Here is an 18,092-nt window from a genome sequence, read left to right on the forward strand (position 1 = left end):
GGGATGAGTGTTACAGTCTGCATGCAGTCTAAATGTCCACTTAAAGGAACTTAAACTGCAAAATAATGCAAGCCAAGTTTCCAAAACTAAAGGGAAATTTCAGATAAACTAAGCCTCTTTCTAAAGTATTTAATAGTGGTGTATCTTCTTGAAGGCCCCTAAAGAGTGAGAAACTCTCCACACTTTCAGAGATGCCACACCTCCCAGGATGAGTTTCAGCATATTCAGTATCTGCGAGCTGAACCCCAAGTGAGGAGAGCACAGCTTCTCAGGAGGTGCCCTGCCTAATTATCAACCTCTGCCACACGGTGAGCAGTCTGTATGCAAACTCACTGACAGCCTCACTCTGATTGATAAAACACAATTTTACCAAGCATATATTCTGCCTGAGCACTTTTGTTCCCAGCAAGAATCAATGGCTACTGTCACCACTGCATACTTCTGATCAAATCCTACTTTACTGGAGAAGATTGAGTTCTGCTCTAAACTGCAGGTAAAACCAAGAAAAACCATGTTAAACCTTAAATTATATCAGTGTATCTTTATTTATTCATATATAAACTCATTGGTCTTTGAATTTGCTGTAATTTGTCAGAGGACAAATACACTACACAATCTAAAGTTGACATATCCTTTGTTGCTTTTTTTAAAACTACTCCTACCTCAGAGCACTGAAATTAGAATACAGACACATTTTATTTTACTGAAGTTACTGAAAATTGTTGCTGGTCTTCAGATTGCATATGTTCATTTGCCAGCAGTTTTCTACTTTATCTGAAACGGAACCATACAAATGAGTAGCTTACACACAAGTAATTATTAAAGATATTTATAGGTATAATATTTTGTTGGTAACATTCAGCTTATTCGTTATTTCTGTTAAAAGGTATTGTCTATGATTTTAGAATCTGGGTGAGTTTTTTCATATTTACTAAATATGAATGTGAAATATATCTAAATGATACCAGGAAATTCATTATGAGAAAGAAAAAGAGAAAAAAAGATGAAAAAGCAGGAAAAAAAAGGGAAAAGAGGAAAAGAAGAACAAATGAGGAGAGAGGTATATTTGATGCATTATAATTTTATATCTCCCTCTTCTCCAGTTGATCAAAGTAAAATAAACAACAGCTAACAAAATAAAATCTTTTAGCAGCTCCTGTTTATGAATGCAGATGGGAAGAATGCATAGACACATTTACAGCACCTAAAACTTTACTTTTTTTGAGAAAATACAGCTGTAATTGTGTCTCTTTCCTATATATGAGACAAGTGCATTTTCTATTCTGCCAACTGATTGTTGCAGACCAAAATGTAGTTTAAGGGCTGATGGTGTTTCAGTGACACCACTGAAGCCACGAGAACTTCCTGCTACTGAATCCAGCTGAAGGTTTCTGCAGCTGTTGCCACTGTTAAGCTGAACTTCCCCTGCTGGCAATAGGATATTGCCAGAAAAAGAGCCAAAGGATGAATTTTACTTCACCACGAGTAAAAAGGAACTGGATCTACACTGTCCTTCTACCTTTGCACTAGTCAAGAATTAACAGTATATGTTATAGTCCCTACATTTTATTTAAAGAATTACATCTTCCAGAAGCTGCTGGCTGTATTCATTTACTGTCACTGGCACAGTGTCTGCAACCTCATAATGTTCCCCGCTGAGGTCTTACTACAGTGATGGGAAAGGGTTATTTCTGAGAAAAACATCACCCTAAAAAAGTCATGCATTTAATTTATCTTGAAATTTTATTATTCAGGATATTAGGTAGAGAATTTCTCAAGTTCTGCTTGGTTATTGCAAGCACTGCTGTACTTGGAAAGACAAGGTACAAACTTTTGTATACATGGGATTCTACATAAATGCATATAAACAGTTACAGCTGACAGACATCAGATGTAAAAAAAAGCAAACACAGCACAATAGGTGCATACTACATTGTGCAAACTTAGATTAAAAATAAATGCTATTATTGCTATTATCATCCCTAAAATAACACCAAGCTGGCTGGCTGTTTATTAACTGCCATCCCACTCTCCATAACCAATTGTTGCATTAATCCAAATGTACCTACTTGAATTTAATAACCATAAAGACTTAAGGACAAAGAATGCAACTTACAGCAAGTTGGCAAGGTTTTTGCTTCTCCCCTGCCCTTCTCACTGCCCTTCTTCGCTCCTCAGTGACAGCTACAAAGCAGAGAGGATGCAGTTGCCAGCATATATAGGCAGAGTATCCATGTCTCTTCAGCCTATCACAGGCACGGGCTTTGCACTGAACGTGCAGCAGCAGCATCTCCCCCTCCCACAGCTCCTCCAAAACACAGCTCGCAAAGGAAGCTCCCTGAAAAGCAGCTGCATCCCACCGAGAAGCGGCCCTTGCCAGGTTAACTCTGCAGTGCCCTGTCTTTTCTTCCAGGGGCTCCATTCACAAGTTCATCAGTCAGATCACATGCTCCCCGTCTGTGCTGCACACTCTGGGACATTTCTGCTGAGGCTGCTGCAGTTACAGCAAATGCTTTGATTTGCTTCTGTGAAATATTATTGCCAGGAAAGAAACACAGATATGGTCAAAGTACCACTCGGGTAACTGCAAGCTCAGGTATATAGCTGTGGAATAAACATCCCCAGATAAGCTTTATCCAACTTTTCCCAGTTTCTCTCTTTGATCATATGTACACTTAAAAGCAATTCTAAAAGTGTTTTAGATTTGTTTTCCTATTCTAAAAGTTTTATGTGGAGTTCTGTTTCCTAGATGAATCCAGGTGACATCCTGTCATTTTTATTTCAGTCAAGTTTATCTAAAAAAAAATACTATCAGCATTTCATAGCCCTAAACAGCTTACAGCCAGGCAGTGTAGCAGATTTGGGATGGTCATTGCTCTAGCACCAGTCTCCAGCCCATTGCAGTATTATCACAGCCAACCTTTTTGCGAAGGATGAAAAAGTCACAGCTTTTTAAAACTGTCATGGCTCTTCTAATGTTACAAGAGCAACAACAACTCTGCTACAATTCTGGAAGAGCCTTTTCAAAATGAAACCAGCACCTAAACTCCCCAGGTGAGCTTTCTGGTGTCATTGCACTTGTTGTGCCAGATGTTATTCTATGATCTGACTTGCGTTTCCAATGCCTCGGTCAGTTGCTGTAGTCATTAGTTCTTCAATCTTGAAAAGCATCAACAAATCCCAGAGTCAGTTGCCACAGCCTCTGAGATGTTTTCCACCTCAAACCAACACCCTGAGTTCACAGAGTTACAAACTCGATACATTGGGACCCCACAGGAAAACAGGTGTTTTGGAGACTTTTCCTATATATTTCTTTCTTCCTGAATTTGACTGAAAAGGCTGAAAATTCAAAATTTGTTGCAAGGGCAAAAAGAGATGCAAAAATTGAAATTGTCCTTAGTAAACTTAAAGATAACTGAAATTTCACTTCAATATTTGATCCAAATGGCTTGCAAAAGGTAAATAACTTTCAAAGGAAATTAAACATGGAAATTAAAATTAAGATTGGAATATTAAAATGCTGGTTTAATCAGTGTTGAAATGCAGCCTCAAAATCACCTGATGTGATTTTATTTCTGTGCTGTACCTGTAAAGCTTGCTGTGAAGAGGCAATGGTTGCATTTTCCATTAAAATATTTCTTTTTGTTATTTCTCAGGAAGAAAAAGGAAATGAAGTGTGAAGGCACAACAGGCAAGCTGGAAAAGGGGAATTAAATGCCCTTCTAAAAATCATGTTCCATGTCTCTTCTATAATTTAGAAATTCTTCTGGCTCGTACTCATTTTATAATTCTCACCATCAACTGTTGGCAATAAACAAATCTTTGTTTAACAGAATCTTTCTGTGGTGGACAAAAGGAAGATCACTAAGCTTTGTATCACAAGTTCTGGCTAAGTCAGACATAAATGATGCTGTGTCCGTGCAGTAATAGCATCAATTTATTACCACTACTGAAGCCTTTGGTTTGCAAACGAGGTGGGGGAGAGGCTGTGTTTGAACAGGAGGCTCCAGCACAGCACCAGAAAATGAAGCAGACAACATGATATCAGTCACTGCAGTCCCACTGTCAGTCCTTATGCAAAGACATAGATCAAAGCAGAGGGGATTAAATAGTTTGTACCCACTTTCTAACAGCTTTCACCTCTTCCACAACTGTACAGTGCAGGTTAGAAATGAAAAGGCAGTTTCCTCTGGCTTTTAGTCCTGTTATGATTAGATGGCTCTACTCCCAACTTCGTTTTTCCCTCACCTGAATAGCCTGACACTCTTCTCATGCTAGCCTCACGGTGTGGGTCTAGGTACTAAATTTTATTATGTGTTTGGGCTGCAGTTCACTGAGCCTAACATTATTTGAAAAAACCTGTTCTGTGCTATAACATGAAGGGCTTTAAATTGACTCAGATATGCTTAATATCTTAGACACTGAGAAAATAATTTGAAGCATTAGATTAGGGATCTAGCTCAATGTTTGTGCCTGTTTTCCACATTTGACATCAAAGGAACAGACACTGTTGCCTATGTGTAAAAAAACTCACTGGTTTGTTGTATTTGGTTTACTCTATGTCTGTAGTTTAAGGATGCTATTTGGAGACTGCAGGCCTTTTTTCCAGTTTTCCTTGCAGCTGCTCCTTCAAAAAGAGAACAGTAGTAGAACCCCATCTTTGTCTTTTTTACCCCCAGCATATTCTTCCATTAATGTAAAAATACTAGTTACCGGAAATTATCTATGAAAAGGTAAAAGAAAAGTTAGAATGGAATGAAAAATCCTTTTATGTTCCATAAACAAGGTCCAAGTTAGAATGGAATGAAAAATCCTTTTATGTTCCATAAACAAGGTCCAAATCTGCATAAGCACAAAGATGAGACAAGAAAGAAGAGAGTATTTTAGATAAAATAAATGTGCAACTAACAATTTTCTAATTAAAACAAAAGGGTGTATTTCCTTTGGAAGAAAGTAAGAATTAAATAAAGCCTTCCGACACAAATAGATGGATTACTCTCAGCGTATGAGGATAAAACCTAAGTCTCCTGCAGAACATAAGTAGACTTTGCAACAGATTAGCCAGGAGATGAATCTGAGAAAGAGCTGACAAACTGGGAAAGTAACTATCCTCTTTTTTCATAAATATTTTATGTGTGACTTGTTTTCCCTGTTCAGTATCTATTGCTGGTTGTGTGAACACGTGAAGGTAAACCAAAGGAAGAAAAAAGGAACTGCTAACAAAGTGAACATGGACACAGACTCACATACACAGTTTCAGAGGAGTTAATGTACCATTTGCTGGTTCAAAGCAGCCTGAGCATATTACTCTTATGGAAGCAAGCCTACAGAAAAGAGAGGTTGTGATGAACTGAAAAAGTGTCAACAGAAAAACTGACAGGCTGTGAAGAGTCACAGAGACAGTGAGAGCAGGCTGCAATCACAGTAGGCAGACTCTTCCAATACCAAGATAGGAATAGCTTCTGCTGTGAGCTGAGATGTGCTTACCTAGGGGCGTAGGCACTGCCAGGGCACTCATCCAGCCATGTATCTCTCACAGAAAGAATGTTCTCAAGCATTGACTATTGTCAGCTTCACAGAAGCTGTGGCTGACAGATGAACTGCTATGAGGCCTTAAATGTGCTGTGAAGCCCTCATGTTAGAAAAGCAAGTTAACACAGTTAGTTTATGAATGGAATAACCCCTGTGTGGATGAAAAGACAGACCCAGATGAGGCATGAGGAACAAAGATGGCATGAGGGAAAACAATGCAGCGCTTGTTCTTGAGCAAGTGATTTGTTTGGATCACTGTTTACAAAAATATTGAAGAACACACAGTGCTTGGTTGAGAAGGTATTTTTAATTTATTATAATCACTGACTGTGATTAACACTTTGTCACAAGGGCCATGCACTCACAGTAAGCTTGGAAGAGCATTTGCCACCACTGTAAGACTTGAGTCATTCTTGGAAGGATCAGAACATCACTAGTCTCTTCACCAAGAGCATGTTGGTGCCCAGCTGTCTGAGATTACAGTAAGTGCTATGGCAAGGGATCAGACCAGTGTTTCTTGCTGTACATCCCTCTCAGCTTTTCTACAAAGGTGTCTTTGGCTTCTCTTCAGTCTGTGCAAACACATGCATCTTTCCAGAAAAGACCAATGCAAAGCTTCAGGAAACTTTATGTTTAGTAGAGCACATTGGAGAAGTTCATGGAGGACTGTCTCCTGTCAGAGGGAACCCATGCTGGAGCAGGCGAGGACTCCGCTATCTGAGCAGTGGGAGAAACAACCTGTGATGAACTGACTATAAACTCCCATTCCTTGTCTCCCATCACTGATGGGGAAGGAGGAGGTAGAGTTTGGGAAGGGGTGGGGCAAAGGTGTTTTAAAGACTTATTTTACTTCTCATTATCATGCTTTGATTTTGTTAGTAATAAATTCAATTAATATCCCAAATTCGAGCCGTTTTGCTCATCATGACATTCGATGAATGCTCTCCCCCAGTCCTTATCTGAATCCAGGAACCCTTGGTTACATTTTCCTTCCCCTGTCCAGCTGTGGAAAGAAGAGACAGAAAGGCTTTTGTGGGTGCTGGCATCCAGCCAGGGTCAACCCACTACACACATATCCCAAAATGAGAGCACCAGAAAAACGGAATGGTAACCAGATCTTCCACATGCACAGCGTGTCCCTGGTCATGGACACACATTCACAGCTGAAGCAATGAGTAAGGTAATATTTACTGCCTTCTGCTCTGGGTTGTTCTTTTTACCTCAAGGCTGGGAGTGATATATGTACACAGCCCACCTGCTTGAGTGCAGGAAGATGCACTAGCACTAAGATGAGTCTTTCCATTGAGCCACGTGCCCCTGCTCCTGACTCCTGCTAATATGGTTCCATAACCAGCACCATTTCCTTAGACAAACAGTCATAAAATGTAAGCATGCTGGTCACATATCACCTCCTCTTTTCCCCTTTTCAACACTGTAGTTGTCACCAAGGCGTGATGACCCCCATTACAGAACAGCCAGATCCCCCAGTCAGCATTGTGAAAAAACTATTTGCCCCACAAGATTGCTACCAGGATGTGGTGACACCAGGTCTGGAATACAGAAATGTAACACTTCTTGAGACACTGCCTATAAAATGAAACAGCTGCAAGGCATGATGCTGGACAGCAAAACCTGAGATCCCCCACTGGTCTGGGACACAGCCACTGCTGTCTTCTTCCTCTGAAGATGGAGTGAATCATGTTCTCCTGGGTAAAGTCTGAGTCCACATTATGATTATTGTATCATGCACCAATTACCAAGAATTTGAAATGATCTGTAGAGGGTCCAAGTGACTAAAAGTGTAGTTATTAAAGACTCTAGATAGTAAGAAAGCTACAACCACTACTAGAAATTTTGCTTAGCTGAAAGCATAAGTCATAAAAACTGTGCAATAAACTACACTAAATCCTAAAAATTGTAGATAACAATAAACTATCCTGAAAATTAAGTATTTAATTGTAGTAATAAAGGTCTAATTGTACCTAAAATCCTGTGGCAAATTCTCATTCTACCAAGGATCCCTAAAAGAACCTGCCTGTCCCTGCGACATTAGGTGACAGAGCCACCAAGTGTTCACATGCTCCATCCTGCCAACTCCACAAGAAATGCAATCATCTCCAGCTAGGAGGGAAAACAGTGAGCCAGGAAAGATAACAGCTTAAGCTGCTGCAGGTAGCTTCACCACAGTGCAGCCAGCCATCTCCCCACTCAGAACTGCTTGCCATCTGTTCTCCTTATGATCTTGTTCACTTCCACACCTCAGATAATCACAGCTTCCACATTATCATTAGGAGAGACAGGCTCTCATTTAGCCAGGATTTACTGGCAGAGACAGGCAGTGAAATAAGAAGGACAGTCAATGTATTCATTGCATTTGTACGCAGAGGCCTTAGTTCAAGCTCCTGCTTTCAAGTACAGATGCAAGTCTTTGCCATATGCTGTGAAATCCTGGGTAAGTTCTGAGAGGAATTTTCCATAAAATATTTTGTTAGAAAGGGTTGTTCTCTTCCAGCTTATTTTTCTGTGCTACCATATTTGGCTCTAGCTGGATTTGGAATCCAAACAGCCTAAATCTAGGCCAGGTTTAAAGTGGCAGCACCCTCTGTCAAAACTCTGGCAGTGTTTGTCTCTGATCAGAGGCACAAATTTTGAACCTCTCTGTGCTGACGTCAGATGGAGCCAGTCTAGAAGCAAACAGTTTTCACGGCAGTCTGATATTCTGCAGAATTCTCTGAAACACAGTCTAGGAAAGTTTTGGAAATTTTGAGATTTCTGTTTTCTTCCTTCCTGGTAACTCTTAGAAAAGCACTCTCTTATTAAGTGATCTTAGTTCTGCGTAGTCTTAAGAGACACCTCTTCCACTCTAACACCAGGCTAACTTTTGTCAGTAGGAAGTGATTAAGAAGTGTAATTTTCACTGTTTTTCAGTGCTCAGAGAACACAGAATGGTGTGAAATTATGCTTAGGGAAGGAGAATTACCGCCACATTTTATGTTACATATACATTGCAAAATATAATGAAGCAAGATAACTTACCTGCCCATAGCTTCTGCTGAATTCTAGGGGATATTTTCAGTTTCTCTCTTTCAACAACACACCAGTCTCAACTTACTGCTGTTGCCCATTCAAGCAAAAAGTAAGAAAACAGCTATGTATTTACATTCTCTGGCTTGTGAATTATTTAAAAGCAGTTAAAATTTTACGCTAGTTGCTAATTTTCTTTCTTAATATGCATACTCAGCATGTAAAATCACACTAATCTTTCATCAAAATTATCATTTATTTACTTTATCTTACACAATAACAAACTCATACAACCCAGGTCTACATTTTATGTGACTGTAGTCTTCAAGAAGAATAATTGTGGAAATTAATTTACTATACACATATATAAAAAAAAAGCCTAACTCAAGATTCTTCAGCTGTGAGTACAACACATATCAACCACATTCCAATCCTGCAACACTGCTAGAAGAAATAAAGCTATGTTAAACAAAGGATTAATTACATTATCTCCTTACTTCCCTTTCACTGAAAAATAAAATCCCATGAGAAACAGTGTTACACTATATTCAATGGATACTTACAAAGAAGAGCTGGTTTCTACCAATGCTAGAATAGTAAGCTGTCACAAAAAGCCTGGCAGTATTTCTGGATGCCCAAGAAAATACAGTTCTCTTCAGCTCTGCAGCTTTCAGCTCTGCTGGCAACTGCTGCTATCCAGAAAGACAAGCTGTAAAACTGTGATGACCAGATGACCAGAAGCATCCTCAACTTGCATGTGGAAGAAGATTGGGGAATAAGGGATCCAGAACCTGTGTTAAGACTCAGAACATTTGCTATTCTGCCTGTTGAATTTGAAATAGAGATAGGTGGAGCTGTGGGTTTTCTTATAGTGAAGCTCTTCTCATCCTCACCAAGCATCAAAAATCAATTTTTTCGTAGTGAAAAATGGGCTGAATATTGTGCCTAGGATTGAAATGGGAGTGTAGAGGCACCGTGCAGTCAAGAAGGGAATGATGTCCAAATTACAGCAGAGGACACAACTTCCTGTACTCACAGCTCAATTACACGCCATCATCTAGCATTGCCTACTTCATATTTCTCTTTACGTTTGTCCTGTTAAACATCTATTGAATAAGACATTCATGTTCATAACATTTCCTGTTTGGTTGAAAAGATAACCTTCCTGCTCTTTTTCAAATAAATGAATGGTGCTTCTGTGTCTATGTTTGCTCTGTTTTCCTTCCAGTTTCCTTTAACAGGTGCTTTTCTTGAGCAAAGTAATGTTTTAGCCTGCTTTGGATGCAATAAATTTTGATTCATCATCATAGCAATTTCAAAACATTTCCACTACTTATCAGAGGCTTCTGTTGCGAAAGTAACTATGAGTTGTCTGTAGGAACTGCATTTTTTTCAAAAAAAAAACCCTAATCCTCTCCTGAAAACAAGTACTGGATTCACTTCTAACATGGAGTTGTGCTGGGCAGTAGAAACCAGAAAAAGATGACAAATCAAAACCTGGCAGCAAGGTCAGCTGTACTAGATGTGATAATCTTTGTATTGTAATTCTGTTGTAATAACATGATGTAATAACATTCAAAACTTCAGAATAGCAAACACCTTTCCTCGCACAGCTTCTTTTGTAATTTGTGTACCAAACATGCATACACTAAAAATAAATACTTGAATGCAATTTGCAGCAAATAGCCTCCATAGCCTTGTTCTTGTGATGGAACTTGACCCTTAAAACAAGCAAGATAAATTAAAAATGTGTCAGTATGCTGTTCCCAGTAAAACAGCATCAACAAGTCTACAGGTCCACCAAAGAATCTGCATAATATCAAGATCATTTTAAGTTTCAAAATCAATGAAATATTCAAATTAGGGATGATTTTCTAAATAAATGGTAACCAAAAGGTGTTTTTTTAACAGCCACTATCAAGAGCAGAATAAATAAGAACAGGTAAGAAAAAAGGCACTAACATACAGTACTTATTGATCTGTAATAACATTTCTTATTTTGTAATAAGAGTAACATTGGCTTCCCTATACCACCTTTAATATTTCATTCCTTCTGCCAGCTATGAAATTTTGACCAAATTTATGTGCTTTTAAAATGAGTATTCATAAAGAGGTATTACATAAAAAATTGTTGCTCCAAAAGGGTGCAATATATTTTTAAGACATATATATTCAAAAGTATAAGAAATCTGCTCTTGAAAAATTAGAAAAACACTGTCCAAAAGAACCTTCAAAATAAAGCAAAAACTGTAGCAAAGAAGATTGTAATTTTTTTGTCTTATTTTCTTTTTAACCTTGAAAGGAAACGTGAGAAAGCCACAGCAGTAGCAAATGAGTAGTTCACCACTCAATCTTAAAGTCATTTAAGGACTAGTATGCAATTAAGTAATTACTGGGCTGAACAGAACAGCAGTCAACATGGTAACAAATTTCTGCAATGGTAAAAAAAAAATATTTTTTTTAGAGAAAGGAAAATTAGACAAAATATATGTTTGCATCTCAGATTTTTGGCTCTAGCAAGAATGGAAATCACCCAAAGGCAGGAACGTACTCATTAGGATGTACAATAGAAATGTGTATCAATAACCTTGAAAAGGAGGAGGCAGAGGTAGGCGTAAGAACAACCCAGGGCATGAATTCACACAACAGTTGTGTGCCGTGGGCAGATATTCTTGAGATCAGCCTTATAACTAGCTGAGCTGCTGATGCAGCTACAGAGAATCCTCACACTTACATACAATCCTAATAATGCATTCTATTTTTTGTGCCTTATCTTTCATTAGCACAAAACACATTTACAAGGCTCTGGGTTTTACCTTTTGAATATAAAACTTTCATTATAAGAAATGCCATTTTCAGCAGCCTAGCACAACAACAAGCCCCTATCCTGGCAGGCCTCAGGATGTTATCCTGCAATACTTGCTCAGGAATCAACACCTTTGTACCTAGTCCCCAGGTACCCAAGGAGAATGGCACAATATGGGCCCATTTAAGAGCTGGCAGGGCTGGCAAACCAGGAGACAAGTCTTTGCCTCCGTGAGCAGTGCCAAGAAAAAAATCCTGCCATGTGCAAGGCAACAGAAAACAGGAGAGAGAGCGTGTGAGGCACCTGTCATGTTAGCAACCAGCAAATGAAGGACTTCTGAGGGTCTGAAAAGATCTTGTAAGAGAAGCTTATATAATTTAAGCATGTACCTCTACAGCCAGCTGAGTAAAGGCTGCTGTAATTAGCCTCAACAAACAAGGAACCTATGGTTAAATAATTAAATAAATTATAGCTGATGATAAAAAGGAGTATTCTTGGGAAAGATGCCAACATTAAATATAAATTTCTTTGGAAAGAAAAGAACAGTGAAGAAACAGAAAAATATGCAATAAGAAAGAAGATTAAAATGCCAAAAAAACCATTAAAAAAGGAAAATTACAGCAGTATGTGTAAGGTGTGCATCCAGTCAGAGGTTGCTGGTTTTTCCTGCTGGCTGAGGCCAGGGCCCTGCTGCAGGCTGGTGGCTGCCTGGCGATGCCTGTAGTGGTGCTTTAGCTGGGGTGCAAAATGCTTTTTCTTTGAGTGTGGACATTCCTCAAGGCTTATGCTGTTATTGTTTACAAAGCTTGACAACTGCTTGCTATTGCTTAATAGGTTAGTTTGAATGAATCAGCTGAATTGGTTAACTAAGGTGAATGAATACCAAAAAATGTATTTGGTCTCAGGACTTCTATTTCTGAGAAATTATAGTTCTGTATCTACACTTGTTACAAAGTTTTGACTTCGTATGCCAGTTTATCATTGGTCCTTAATAATAATAGTGCTAAATAGTCATGTAGAGGTTTTCATGTTCTCACAATCAAGTATTTCCTCTGATTCTACATTGTGATATTAAATTTTATTTACACATTATTTTGGAAACTTATTGATATGAAGGAATTTTCCTGATAGATTAAGATCATCACTAAGTTGCTTTTAATTATTAAACTTTTACTATTTAATATGAAGACTAACACCTTCCTAGTTTCTACTTTTCATTACAAATGCTTCAAAAATATACTCTCTAGCCATCATTTCTTTCTTTTCAAAAATCAATTCTTTTGTTCCCTGGGTGTTTCCATTTGCAAAGCGAAATCCATAAAATTAGCTGGTCTTTTATACTTAGGCAGAAAATATGATCATCTTATGGAACATCTTCAGTATGTGTCAAAAATCCTGGGCGACAGACCACAGACTCACAGAATGGGTCAGGTTGAAGGGACCATAGTAGTCATCTGGCCCAACCTCCCTGCTCAAGCAGGGTCACAGCAGAACAAATGGCACAGCATTGTGTCCAGGTGGTTTGTGAGTATCTCCAGTGAGGGAGACTGCACAACTCCTCTGGGCAACCTGTTCCAGTGCTCAGTCCCCTGCACAAGAAAGTGCTTTTTCATATTCAGGTGGAACTTCCTGTGCGTCTTTTTCTGCTCCTTACCTCTCGTCCTATTGCTGGGTGCCATTGAGAAGGACCTGGATCCATCCTCTTGACACCCTCCTTTCAGATATTTATAGACATTAATGAGGTGCCCTCTCAATTGTCTCCTCTGAAGACTGAGCAGGCCCAGCTCCCTCAGCCTGTCTTCATAAGAGAGATATACACAATATTGCTCTTTCTCTTCCACAGATTCTCTTAGATATTTGTCTTTTATTATAATACAGGCTTACCCATCATCTCCTATCTCAGAGCTCTCACTACCCACCACTACAGCAAGTACTCTTTCCGGTCCATTCCTTCTGTGTCCCAGCTTAACCACAGCTGGAGGTCAGAGAGTCAGTCCTCTACTTCAGCTGCCTAAAGTATATGAAAGCCACAATACCTGGGGGCCTTTACATTTGTGAGATACAAAAACTTGCAGTGAAAGGGTATCATTCCACCATCCCATTGTCCCCCTGCCCCCTCTCCTTTTTTTCTATTAAAGATGCAGCCATAGGAACTGGGGAGAGGAGCTAGGAATGTCACATCTTGAATAGTCAGTACAGAGTTGCAGGAAGTTCAGTACAAATAATCTGAGGTAATGCAGGATACAGAGAGGGTTAAGACGTCTTAAGGGTCAGGCTTAGTCTAACCAATGTTGGTGGCACTGTTGGATGAAAACCTCTGTTTAATAAGTAGCATGATCAAGAACAGAAAGAAGTTTGGATCCACTAAGAACAAGTTGGAGAAATAGAGGAAAAATATTCTAGTGACTTTTGATCAATTGTTGGAACATTTCTCAAACATTCAATATTCTCTCAGATTTTCACTTTCAAAAAGATTTCAGTGCCCTCCTGGAGCATAAGAGAAGATTTCTCTTCAAAGACAATTATGCTGTCCTCTGGGGAAGATTCAAATGAGTGGGCCTGGTTAGCTTTGTAAAACAGAGCAACATGAGAGAAACCAAGGAAAGGATAAGAGAACGAAAGAGTACAGGGAGAAGACAAAGAACTTCTTTCTGATTTTCAAATTCTAAAAGCCCAAGAGGGACAATTCTGGGAAATTAAAGACAGCATATTAAAAACAGACAGAAGGAAACACTTTTTGATATCATGTGTGGTTAAAACTGTTGAAAATATAATTACCACAGGAAAAATTACAGTCAAGAACTCAGCAAGATTCTGAAGAGTCTGCAGATGTATAAGGATATCAAACATATCAAGAGCAATTTAAAACTGCTGGAAGGCACATGTATTTCTTAAGGGAAAACTGTCCAAGCATTTTAAAACTGCACACAGATATGTGCTAATCAGACCAAGAGACAAAGAAAAAGGTCTCTGTAAGATAATGCACCCACAGGATGCTGTTAATGAAATGACACCTCCTCTGAAATCCTTTGCATTCATTCTCTCTCCCTCCCTTTAAAGAAGCAGCACAGAAAGGGACAATATCTGCCACACTGAAAGGCCACTTCCTTTACAGTATTGTCCAAGATGAAAAGGTGCCTGCCAGCCATTCTCACAGACACTTCAGCAGTCTTCAGCTTGTCCCATGTGTCTGGAAATGTATATTTGCCTTGAAATTCATAGATCTGGTTCTACGATTAGCTGGATCCTTTCTACTTCTCAGAGCTCAGATTGTTTTTAAAAGCAGAAGGCACCATATGTAGTATATCTGTAATTTCCCATCTCGCTTTTTTGCATGACTAGTCACAGTAATGATGCTTCCCTCTTGTTATGTCACATTAACTGTACCTGCACTGTCATGTGTCAGAAAAAAGAAAATCTAAAAACTGTGAGGTTTATTCACTTAAATGGAACAGTTTGTCAATAGCATAACTGAGTGCAAGTGAGGCCAAAACACAGGGAGCTGTTATAAGTGGCTTAGCAGCAGCATTACTCTGATGCTGAATTTATAGCCTTCCTAAACAATACACTCCAGTGCATTTTTTTCCTAGGACCTCTTTTTGCACCAATTTTAGTCTGCTACTTATATCCTGTCTACCGAGCAGGAAGCAATTATTCCCTTCCTTTTTGTAAAGTGAACTCCATATTATATGCCAGTATTGCTGACACCAGTGCTTGACGTTGCCCTAGCAATCAGACAGTAGATGGTACTTGGTATATATATATATAAAAAAAAAAAAAAAATTAAAAATCTGAAGCATAAGGAATGTCACAAACCCGAGTTTGGCACGACTGGCTTGAAACTCTGAAATGCTAATAATAACCCTGACTTAGGGTTATACATATTCCAGCTTCTACTGGAATGCACAGTTGCTGTTACTATGGCTTCAATTGCCTCCAGTGTTAAGATCAAATGAATCCCATGTCCTCCCTCCTTATGCTCCTTTCAGTGACTGAAACCTTTCCACTTTATCTTTGTCCAAAAGAAAACCTTCCTAACCTCTCTGCCTTATATCCAGCCTTGCAAAGATAGGCTGTACCTAACAGATGGGGAGATACATCCTCTACAGAGGCTGTTTTGATGGATGACACAGTATTGGAGTCACATCTTTGCCTTCAAGTCATCCCATGTTCCTACACTGAGACTCACAGCACTGCACTTTACTGAGGGAGAAAAAATGAAAAAAAAAATCATGTGCTGCCATTAATCCTCGCATCAGTCATCAACTTTTAAGGGACAGAATCTCTCTGTCTGCCTCTGAAGCTGTAAAAAACAAATTCAGGAATAAAGTAATATGTCTGATGTAACATAAGAATAATACATTAAACTACATTTGACTCCATGTAAACCACCCAATTCCTCTGAAAACATACAACCAGGAAAGATAAAACTAATTTCTATTTTCTAATTTCTACACCTTCACAAAGCATAGCAAACTTGCCCCGAATTTTAAAATCAAATGTTCCTTCTGAAACAAGAGGAGAGTGGGGAAAAGGGGGGAATGATACAGTATTATTTAATAGTAAACTGTAAGAGCAACTTTTAAGCATACAGTGCTCTTGCCAGCTCTTTGACAAAGAGCCTAAAACTAAAATCCCAATGTATTTTCCAAGAAATGACTGTTTGCCATAGTATTTTTTGTCTCGTTTATTCATTTGGTTTTGAATAGATAGCTATACAATCCACACAGACTCAAGAGAGGTGAAAAATGTACAACAAAATAGGTGTTTCATTTCACAATTTTCTACAGGAAAAATATCTGCTAGGAGAAAAAAATACAATCAGCATGAGCTGGCTTAATGGGGAGACACTCATTAGAGGAACACTGGAGGATTGTGGACATGCAGAGGCAACAGAGAGTTGAGGTGAGTAACAGGATTTGGATTGGGATATGCTGGAAGTAAATTGTGTGTGCTATATAGGTTGAACTTGTTTCTTTTATGAAGAAATAATGAAATACTGTTGGCCATGTATTTTTCTGATTACACAATATATTATCTGTGATTGAAAAAATATACATTTTTTGTGACTCAGAAGAATGAGGTGAGCAGTTCTTCATAGGATCAGAGTGAACTAAGTTGGAAAAGTCCTTTGAGATCATCGAGTCCAACCTATGACCTAACACCTCCTCATCAACTAAACCATGGCACTAAGTGCCACATCCAGTCTTTTTTTTTAACACATCAAGGGATGGTGACTCCACCACCTCACTGGGCAGATGATTCCAGTGCCCAATCACTCTTTCAGTGAAGAATTTTTCCCTGAAGTCTAACCTAAACTTCCCCAAGCACAGCTTAAGACTGTGGCCTCTTGTTCTGTCAGCTGTTGCCTGTGAGAAGAGACCAAACCCCACCTGGTTCCAAACTCCTTTTGAGGAAGTTGTAGGGAGTGATAAGGTCTCCCCTGAGGCTCCTTTCTTCCAGGCTAAACCACCTCAGCTCCTTCAGCCATTCTTCAAAGGGCTTGTATTCCAGGCCTTTCACCACCAGCCTTGTTGCCCTCCTCTGGACACATTCAAGCACCTCAACTTCCTTCCTAAACTGAGGGGCCCAGAACTGGACACAGCATAATGGAAAGAACAGAGTAAGAAACATACACATAAATTTCCCACTGATGTGTATCAATTGGCCAAAGAAACTCTCTTACGACTTTAAACAACCTTTAGCAATTTTAGCAAGAAATTCCAGTTTTCTCACTTTGTGTGGATGGTGGGGGATGCACATTTGGAACATCAAAATTCCAGGATGCTCTTCCTTGAGGCATCACTCACCCAAGGAAACCTTTCAGCATGTGTCACAGGTACACTGCAAATCTGGTTTTCACTGACTTTCCATTATAGTATCTTTTTTTCCCCTCTTCTTGACCATTGGCATAAGCAGTACATTTCTGTAATAGTGATTGTCACAAAATTCTGTAATAGTGATTCTGATAAATAGTGATTGTCACTTTATTTCACCTTTCCCAATTTCAGCATCTTCTTACTCTTTGAATCCCAGCAATGCTATAATAATTTTTGCTGTTTCACATTTAGCCCCAGATAAAATTGGAATGCCAACATACAAAGATCACTTCAGTCCCTGAGCCATAAAGAGGATCTCTACAGGACAATACATCTCATGTGACAGGTTTACAAACAAAACCAAGCTCAAGGACTAGGAGCACAAAATTTTCAAACAAGCAAGAAAATTTTTTGACAAAATTTGAAAAGATTAATAAAATTTCCTTGTCAGCTGGTATCCAGCTCCAAGACTGCCCAGTACAACACCATCTAGTACTGCCATCCCTCCAGTCTGCTTCCCTTAAGCAGCAATGCCGTCAACTCAACTTTTAGCAGCAGTTAAGAAGAGGTTCTCTTAAAATGTTGAGAATTGCAAAGCTTTGATTTCAAAATACTTCATGAACTCCTGACTCTTTCACCAAAACTAGCTTAAGCACATATCAATTAAAATATTTACATTTAGCACAATATTCTGCGCTTCTAAACACTGACTAGTTTAATACCTTACAAATTACGTGGGTTTGTTGGATCAGATTATTTGGTGAAAGCCCAGAGGTAGCTTCACTTTCAGAAATTACCGCATTTATCCTTACCTTTTTGGGGATTTCACTCCTTTTCCAGGTATCTTGGAAACAGGTATTGTTTTTAGTTCCCCACAGTTAGCTCCCTGTAGTTCAAAGTCGCCCTGTGAA

At 39.0% G+C, this 18,092-nt stretch overlaps 1 protein-coding gene across 1 annotated transcript in view; it reads right to left on the reverse strand.

Annotated features, from left to right (window-relative positions):
- DDC (dopa decarboxylase) overlaps positions 1 to 2,337 on the reverse strand; it is a 56,110-nt gene extending 53,773 nt beyond the window's left edge. Inside the window, exon 1 of the mRNA XM_066560053.1 lies at positions 2,117 to 2,337. The gene's annotated coding sequence lies outside the window, so the exon portion shown is untranslated. The remainder of the gene's footprint in view (positions 1 to 2,116) is intronic.
- Between the last annotated feature and the right edge of the window lie 15,755 nt (positions 2,338 to 18,092).

Source organism: Molothrus aeneus, chromosome 1 (genome assembly GCF_037042795.1).
Source record: "Molothrus aeneus isolate 106 chromosome 1, BPBGC_Maene_1.0, whole genome shotgun sequence".
Lineage (NCBI taxonomy): Eukaryota > Metazoa > Chordata > Aves > Passeriformes > Icteridae > Molothrus > Molothrus aeneus.